Raw genomic sequence first — 9,242 nt, 5'->3', positions numbered from 1 at the left:
TCATCCACAACTAGGTTCATTTTACTGCAGATCTCAGTAATCTCCAGTAATGAGTGATAGGTAAGGGTGTTATGTTTCCTTCCACAAACAAAACAAAAATGAGGGGATCTGAGGCAAGCAAGTCTCAGACTGAAGTCCACACCTTGTACCATCACTTATCAGCAAGCAGGTCCCCAACAGGCATATAACCTTCTCTATGAGCTCAATGAAGGCCTAGCTCCTGACCTTTTGCATATTTCAATAAGCTTCCCTCTTGAAAGATTTAGTTCAGGCTGGGTGCAGTGGCTCATGCCTATAATCCCAGTACCTTGGGAGGCTGAGGCAGGAGGATCACTTGAGCTCAGGAGTTTGAGACCAGCCTGGGCAACATAGACGCCCATCTCTAAAAAAAAAAATACAAAAAATAGCTGGGCATGGTGGCACACACCTGTAGTCCCAGCTACTTGGGAGGCTGAGGGGTAGAGGCTGTAGTGAGTTGAGATTGCACTACTGCACTCCAGCCTGGGCAACAGAGTGAGACTCTGTCTCAAAAGGGGGAAGGGATTTCATTCAAGGAAGATGCAAACAATATTTAAGGGGCAAGATTTGAACAACCTTCAATTTGGGATCAGACAACTGCATCCTTACCCAGAAACTTGAATCTGAGACCAGACGGACTCCTAAGACCTACACCCCATCAAAACTCCCTAGGTTTTTATGTCCTGTGTGTGTAAGAGCAGAGGTACTTGAACAACCCTGCAGGTATCTAAAATACCACTCATTTGATCAATGGACAATTATTTCAGCCATCCATTTTGCTAATGAACAGACCTTCTGCTGCTGGAATGGCATCAAGACAGTTGAAGCCCTTATGGAAGGGTGTCTGGAGTGTGGGCTTCTGGGTAAAGTCCCAGCTGCTTCGAGAATGGCCTCTCTCAGGGTGTGATCGTGGGTCTCCTGGGGTCTCTGGGATCTTTGCAGAAAGTCTGCAAGGGCAACAATATCTCATAATAATACTGAGACATTATTTGCCTTTTTCATTCTCATTTTCTCACAAGTGTAGAGTGAAGATTTCCAGAAGTTATGTGGGTGTGTGATATTGCAACAGGTTGAATGAAGAAGCAAATGCGGGAATTCAGCAGTTTTCTATTTGTTTTTTGTTTTTCTTTTTTTGAGACAGAGTCTCGCTCTGTGGCCCTGGCTGGAGTACAGTGGCGCCATCTCTGCTCACTGCAAGCTCCACCTCCCGGGTTCACGCTGTTTTCCTGCCTCAGCCTCCCGAGTAGCTGGGACTACAGGCACCCACCACCAAGCATGACTAATTTTTTTGTATTTTTAGTAAAGACAGGGTTTCACCATGTTAGCCAGGATGGTCTCGATTGCCTGACCTCGTGATCTGCCCGCCTCGGCCTCCCAAGTGCTGGGATTACAGGTGTGAGCCACTGCGCCCAGCCTGAGCAGTTTTCTATTAAGCCAAGCTCTAAAGACATTTGCAAGCATGTAAAACAATGCCACTCTTCTCACTAGTTTTGTTTTCAAATATATGATTATTTTTCATAAAAATGTGTTAACTAAGCCAACATATAATGGTTTTGTTTTTGCAGCGGGTAGGAAGAACCCATTGGGCGATTATACTTGCCAAGCTTTCAGTATCAGAGAGGAAGGTGGGGGTGTCTGTGGGGTGAAAATAGCACCCCAAATGTCTAAGATCCTCATACTTGGTTTTTTGTTTTTTTTTTTTTTTTTGAGATGGAGTCTCACTCTGCCGCCCAGGCTGGAGTGCAGTGATGTGATCTCAGCTCACTGCAACCTTGGCCTCCCAGGTTCAAGCGATTCTTGTGCCTCAGCCTCCTGAGTAGCTGGGACTACAGGCGCCCACGACCACGCCCAGCTAATTTTGTGTGCGTGTGTGTGTTTTTTTGTTTTGTTTTTATGGAGATGGAGTTTCACCATGTTGGCCAAGCTGGTCTTGAACTCCTTACCTCAGGTGATTCGCCCACCTCGGCCTCCCAAAGTGCTGGGATTACAGGTGTGAGCCACCGCGCCTGGCCAGATTCTTATACTTTTTAATAACAGGCTGCTTTCATCATCACTGGGATGAAAGTGATGGATGATGCTCATCATTTCAGAGCACTGAGAAGAGTTCTTCATCACACTTAAGGTAGTTCTGCAAGACCTCTGGGAGAATCCCAGTGAACTGGGGTTCCTGTGTCTGTAGAGGCCTGACATCATGGTTTACACAAAAGGAACAAAAACTACCTGGGAATCCCTTAACCTTTCCCAAGCTCCATCAACTCAGGTCACATTGATGTCTCTGAAGCATCTTGTCATAATATGAACTGTCTTCTAGAGCTATCTTTCTGGCTCTCCCAGGCTACTCTGGGTTCCTCAGAGGCAGGCCCTGAATGATTAGATGTTCATTTCTGTGTTTGGAGGATTGTTGGGAAGTTTGTGTAGGGAGGGTTCTGATTTAATCAATTTCCCTGCATCTTCTGATCTTCTGATTAGCCCAGGAGAATGGGCGCTTCAGCAGGTCTGTGTTAGGCCATTCTTGCGTTGCTATAAAGAAATACCTGAGACGGTAATTTATAAAGATAAGAGGTTTAATTGGTTCACGGTTCTGCAGGCTGTGCAGGAAACATGGCTTCTGGTGAGGCCTCAGGAAGCTTTTATTCACGGCAGAACGTGAAACAGGAGCTTGCATAACACAGGTGGAAAGCAGGAGCAAGGGGGAGGTGCCATACACTTTTAAATGACCAGATCTCACTATAACTCACTATCACAAAGACAGCACCAAGCCGTGGGGGATCTGGCCCCAAACACCTTCCACCGGGCCCCACCTCCAGCATTGGGGATTACACTTCAACATGAGATTTGGGCAGGGACAAATATCCAAAGTATATCAAAGTCTTTTGTCATTCTGTTAGCTTCAGCTTACTCAAACATCTTTAAAGATGTTATAAGGTGTCACATTAATCAGAGAGTCTTCTGAATTCTCCGTGGGAGTGTTAACAACTCCATTTTGCAGGTGAGAGAATGGAAGGTCAAATTCACACATCTGGAGAATGTCAATGTGAGAACTGGGACCCAGGTTTGCCTGGAGGATCTTCCACTATTGCCCTGGCACCTACACTGAGAATAAATGTTGTCCCTTTATAAGGGGCAGCTAATTCCTCTGTCCACCCCAGAGACTATGAGAATAGGCTTTCAAGTATTTACTCCATTAACCTTGCAGCCCAAGGCTCAGCTACTCCAGGAAGAGAGATGGACTGGGAGTCATTATCTGCTTTGAAGGAAGTTTTATCACTGTTTTTATAGCATCCTCTGAACTTGACCCATGGACTTAGGCAGATAGAGCAAAGCCAGTCCCTGCAGTATAAACAGATGGGAGATAAGTCAGGTCAATTTGATTCGATCAACACCCCTGATGGCATTTATTTCCTTATTTCTAGGCTGGCTCCAGAGATGCTATCTCCAAATGGGCCTCTGGAGGACAAATCTTTTGGTGAACATTCATTAAGCAAAATAATGCACTTATGAGTAAAGCACATGGTGACTTGGATGGCGCCCCATTACCTCCCCAGGACAGAGTCCAAGCTGCTTGCCATGATAGGTGCATGTGGTCTGGACCCTGCCTTTCTCTACTTCTTCCCACCTGGCCCTTTGTTCCTGGTATCCTTTCTGCCGGGCACTCCTTTTCTTTCTCTTCTTTCTGTTTGGAAAATTGGCCTCCCTTAAGTCTTGTCTGCTTGTAACAATCTCTGCTGTTACCCCCATGACACTCTGTCTCATCTCCCCTAGTTCCTGAGGTACCCCAGGCTTACAGGATCCACAGACCCTGGAATCCATATTACAGCATTTGTTTCAGTGGATTGGGATCAACTGCTTGAATATTTACCCTCTAGATCAGTGTTGTTACGGGAGGGATACTGCTCCCTAAGGAATGTTTTGAGCTATATGGGTGTTTTATGGATGCAATGACAAGAGGGTACTATTTCCACTTAGTGCCTGGGTTTTGGGGATGCTGATGTTCTGTAATGCTGGGACAATCCTGCCGAGTGAAGAATGTCTCATGTCCTGCAGGACCTTGAGGAGATCAATCAGATACTCCTGTAGGAAACAAACCTGTTTATAATGACCTGAGTTTGGAACGCAACTCTGTTTTATAAACAAACTCTTTTTTGTGTGATCTTAACATATGTTCAATTGTCCAGGAATACAAATCAAGGGAAGAATAAAATTTACTTTGTTCAAAACTTTAACAAGACTTGATCACCATTTTGGAGGTAACATCGGAGATGGCAACATGATTTGTGATTGAGAAAGAAGAAATTAACCCAGATGCCTGTAGCAACTAAGAATTTTGCTTCACCTGGCCTGGCGCAGTGGCTCATACCTGTAACCCCAACACTTTGGGAGGCTGAGGCAGGAGAACTGCTTGAGCCCAGGAGTTCCAGACTAGCCTGAGCAACATAGCAAGACCCTATCTCTACAAAAAATTAGAAAGTTAGCTGGGAATGGTGGCTCATGACTGCATTCCCAGCTACTCGGGAGGCTGAAGTAGGAGGATTGCTTGACTCTGTCTCAAAAAAAAAAGATTTTTGCTTGACGCCATACAGCACACCTGTATTCATCTGCATTTGTGAATGTCACCATCACTGTGATTCATGGTCTATTAATATCTACTTTTTTAGCTCTTATTTTTAAATGTCAAAGATAAAAACTGTGGCCTGAATATTATCATACCTCTCTCAAATCCAAACTTGTTAAAAGTAGATGCAAGCATGTGACTGCTTCATAATGTCTTTTAGAGTATTAGGCCTGAGCATTTATGTATTGAAACACATTATTTTATTACAGTATTCCTTTTATTTCTCTTTCATATTACAGTAGCAGCATTATATTGATTTTGTTTTTTCATTATGTGTATAAGTGGTTTAGATTATCCATGAATTTCATTTCAGGATGGCAAAGAGGATATTCAAAATATTTGTTATAAAAAGGGAGCATCTGGCAGCATTGAGAACCACTCTAAGGTTCAGGAGGCAGGGACTTCACCTCCCCTGGGTCACTCCATTCTTCTTTGTGCCTAGCATAGGGTCTGGAATATCATAGATGCACAGAGAATCTTTTTCGAATGAGTGATGAAGGAATTGAGGCTGATACTCTGGTTTGGTAACCACCTAGGTAGGTGATGAGGCCCTCTGCTGAGATGGGAACACAGGAGAGAGGGCAGGTTTTGGGGAGAGTAATGAGTTCAGTTTTCATTGTGAAAGTTTGGAGAGCCCTGAAATTTCTAGGTGGCGGGGCCTGAGGGCCAGTGGCTCTGTGGGCCTTGATTTCTCTCTCAAGGCCATGGAAGAGTGGAAGTGCAAAGTCATAGTAACAATTCATCTTTTTAATCAGTAATCATTGCTGAGTCTCTCCATGCAGGATGAATAGACCAGTGAGAGCTGCCCATGAGGTGTCTCCCTGCTGCTGTGGCGATCTGTGTACTTGCTCAGACCCTCAGAGGCTAGGAGCTCCCTCCAAGGTAGGGGATAGAAATGCTTCATCTCTAGCCCCTCTGACTTCCTGTCGCATCCTGACATAGTAGGTGGCTCAGCAATGACGGCTGGAGGGACCACACAGTAAAACCCATCTGTGGAAACACAAGTATTCAGGGTAACTTTTTTTGGCCTGAAGTCACTGCAGTGGAACATTTGGGAGCGAGTTTCCCCAGGGCCCAGCTCCTTCCCGCTAGGCTCTGCCATGTCTCCTGTTTATTAACAGGGAGGTATGACAAAGGGAAAAATCTCTTGATTGAAGACTCATCTCAGACATCTTTTCATTCCTCCAGGGAAGCATGCAATTTTGGGCTTTAATGACGTATGACAGGGCACGGGCAGTGGAGGTGGTGTGCATTTTAGGTAATACATGTGCTGCTAGAAGGTTGAGGTATAAGGACTTTTTAGGAACACAATTTTTATTGACAAGTAACATTTTAAGAACAATAAAGGAAATCAGAAAGAAAACATATGTTCATAGCAGCGTCATGCATAATAGCGAAAACAAACGGTCATCAACTGACGAATGTATGAATAAAATGTGGTCTATTCATGTGATGGAATATAACTTGACCGTCATGAGGAATGAAGGACTGATGCATGCTATGATATGGATAAGTCTTGAAAACATCATGCTAAACGAAAGAAGCCAGACATAAGAGACCAGATATTGTATGACTCTGTTTATATGAAATGCCCAGAGTAGGTGAATACATTGGGATGTAAAATAGATATTGGTGGTTGCCAGGGACTGGGAGAGGGGAGATGGAGAGTGGCTGATGGAACAAGCCATGTGAAAAAGCATTCCAGGCATTGGGAACAGTAAGTGCAAAGGCCCTGCAGTGGGAGGAAGCATGGCCTGATTAAAGAATAGCAAGGAGGTAGGTTGGCTTCAAGGGAGACAGTGGTGGGGGAGAAGCTCAGAGAGGGGCTATCAGGACTAGACCCTTTAGGGCCTTATGGGGCACTTCCAGGGCATTGCCTTTTACTTGGAGAGAGAGAGGATGTCGCTGGCAGTTTGGGGCAGAAAAGGATGTGTCTGTCTTATGTTTGAACACAATCCCTCTGGCAGGAGATGGATTTTAAGGGGCAGAAGCAGGGAAGCCAGTTTGGGGGCCACTGCATTGGTGGCTCAAGAGATGACTCTGACTTGGACCCTGGTGGCAGCAGCTGCCAAGGGGAAAAATGTCCAAAACTAAACCTATTTTGAAAACAGCTGATCTTCAAGCTTTTGGCCTCAGCAACTAGGAGGCTGGAGTTGAATTTTATTGGGTGGGGGAATTCTGTGGGAGGGAGCAGGTTTCCTTCTACTCTTTGTTCACATATAAAAAGAAGTTATAAGAGAACATAGATAAGAGTTTAAATTTTGATTTTTTTCTGAACATTCAACCATAAACATTTACCAAGATGCTAAAGTCTTCATAAAAATCACTTAAAAAAATTTTTTTTTGGCTAGGTGTGGTGGCTCACACCTGTAATCCCAGCACTTTGGGAGGCCGAGGCGGGTGGATCACGAGGTCAGGAGATCGAGACCATCCTGGCGAACATGGTGAAACCCCGTCTCTATTAAAAATACAAAAAAATTAGCCAGGCATGGTGGTGGGTGCCTGTAGTCCCAGCTACTCAGGAGCCTGAGGCAGGAGAATGGCGTGAACCCAGGAGGCGGAGCTTGCAGTGAGCCAAGATAGTGCCACTGCACTCCAGCCGGGATGACAGAGGCTGGAGTGCAGTGGTGCAATCATGGCTCACTGTAGCCTCTTAACTCCTGGGCTCAAGCGAGCCTTCACCTCAGCCTCTCAAGTGGCTGGGACTACAGGTACATGCCACCATGCCTGGCTAAATTTTTGTATTTTTGTAGAGACAATGTCTTGCTATATTGCCCAGGCTGGTCTTGAACTCCTGGCCTCAAGTGATCACCTCGGCCTCCCAAAGTGCTGGGATTGCAGATGTAAGCCACCATGCCAGGCCACTGATCACTTTTGAAGGCTGCATGATGGTCCATTTCATTCATTTCCCCTAAATTACATAACCATTTCCTCTGTTAATCATTTAGACTGTTTTTGTTTTTCTTTTTAGTTTTCAAAATTAAGGATAATTGCATAATGAATATCTTTGTGTTGATGGCTTTTTTTTCCCGGATTTTTTTCCCCCAAGAGTTTAATTCTCAGGAATGGATTTACTAGGTGAAAGAGTAAGAACAGTTAATGTGTCTCTTGAGACACATTGCTAAACTGTTTTCCAAAGAGATTGTGGAAATTTATAAGGCCAGCCAAGCAGTGCACTATACATTGGATGGTATAAGGCATTGCATTTTATTAATATTTTAAAATAAAAATAAATTTTTTAAGAAATTTGCATGCATTTGACTATTGTTAAGGTCGACCATTTATTTAAAAGTTTCTTTGGCTGTGTATTGATTATTCAGGTCCTTTTCTCTTTTTTTTTCCCCGAGATGGAGTCTCACTCAGTCACCTAGGCTGGAGTGCAGTGGTGCAATCTCACCTCACTGCAACCTCCACCTCCCAGGTTCAAGTGATTCTCCCGCCTCAGCCTCCCCAGTAGGTGGGACTACAGGCGTGCACTACCATGCCTGGCTATTTTAAGTAGAGAGGGGGTTTCACTATGTTGACCAGGCTGGTCTTGAACTCCTGACCTTATGATCTGCCCGCTTCAGCCTCCCAAAGTGCTGGGATTACAGGCATGAGCCACCGCACCAGGCCTATGTTTTTTGTTTTGTTTTGTTTGAGACGGAGTCTTGCTCTGTCGCCCAGGCTGGAGTGCAGTGGCGTGATCTCAGCTCACTGCAACCTCCACCTCCCGGGTTCAAGCAGTTCTCTGCCTCAGCCTCCTTAGTAGCTGGGAATACAGGTGCCCGCCACCACGCCCGGCTAATTTTTTGCATTTTAGTAGTAATTTTTTGTATTTCACCATCTTGGCCAGGCTGGTCTTGAACTCCTGACCTTGTGATCCACCCACCTCTGCCTCCCAAAGTGCTGGGATTACAGGCGTGAGCCACCGCGCCCGGCCCCCCTTTCCCATTTATTTACTAAAGTCCTCATACCTTCTTCACCAATTTGTTGGGTCTTTTCCTAACTTAGAGAAAGGGATGAACCCTTTGCCAATCATATCTTTAATGAAAATAATATTTTAAATCAAGTAGGAAAACTGTTGAAATGAATTTGTTTCTTTTGTACCAAAAAAGAAACACTTGGTATGTGAATACTTATATTCTGTTTTGCTGATTTGTTCACTTAAAAATTGCTATCTTGATTTTATTATTTATTTATTTATTTATTTATTTGCGGCAGAGTCTCGCTTTGTCACCCAGGTTGGAATGCAGTGGCGCGATCTTGAATAACTGCAACCTCTGCCTCCCAGGTTTAAGTGATTCTCCTGCCTCAGTCTCCTGAGTAGCTAGGACTACAGGCGCACACCACCACGCCTGGCTAATTTAGAGATAGGGTTTCACCATACTGGCCAGGCTGGTCTCGAACTCCTGACCTCAGGCGATCCACCCGCCTCGGCCTCCCAAAGTTCTGGGATTACAGGAGAGAGCCACCGCACCTGGCCTCTTGATTTTAAAATCCTTTTTTTCCCTTAGAGTGAAGCACACCTGGATTGGATAGTGCTTGTTTTTACAGATAAGGGTGCACTTTCTAGATTCTTCTCCTGAGTGGCAAAGTTTTCCCACCATCTTATCCAAACATACCTTGCTGA

The sequence above is a fragment of the Papio anubis genome, chromosome 7, assembly GCF_008728515.1.
Source record: "Papio anubis isolate 15944 chromosome 7, Panubis1.0, whole genome shotgun sequence".
Lineage (NCBI taxonomy): Eukaryota > Metazoa > Chordata > Mammalia > Primates > Cercopithecidae > Papio > Papio anubis.
Note: the sequence above shows the minus strand (reverse complement) of the source record.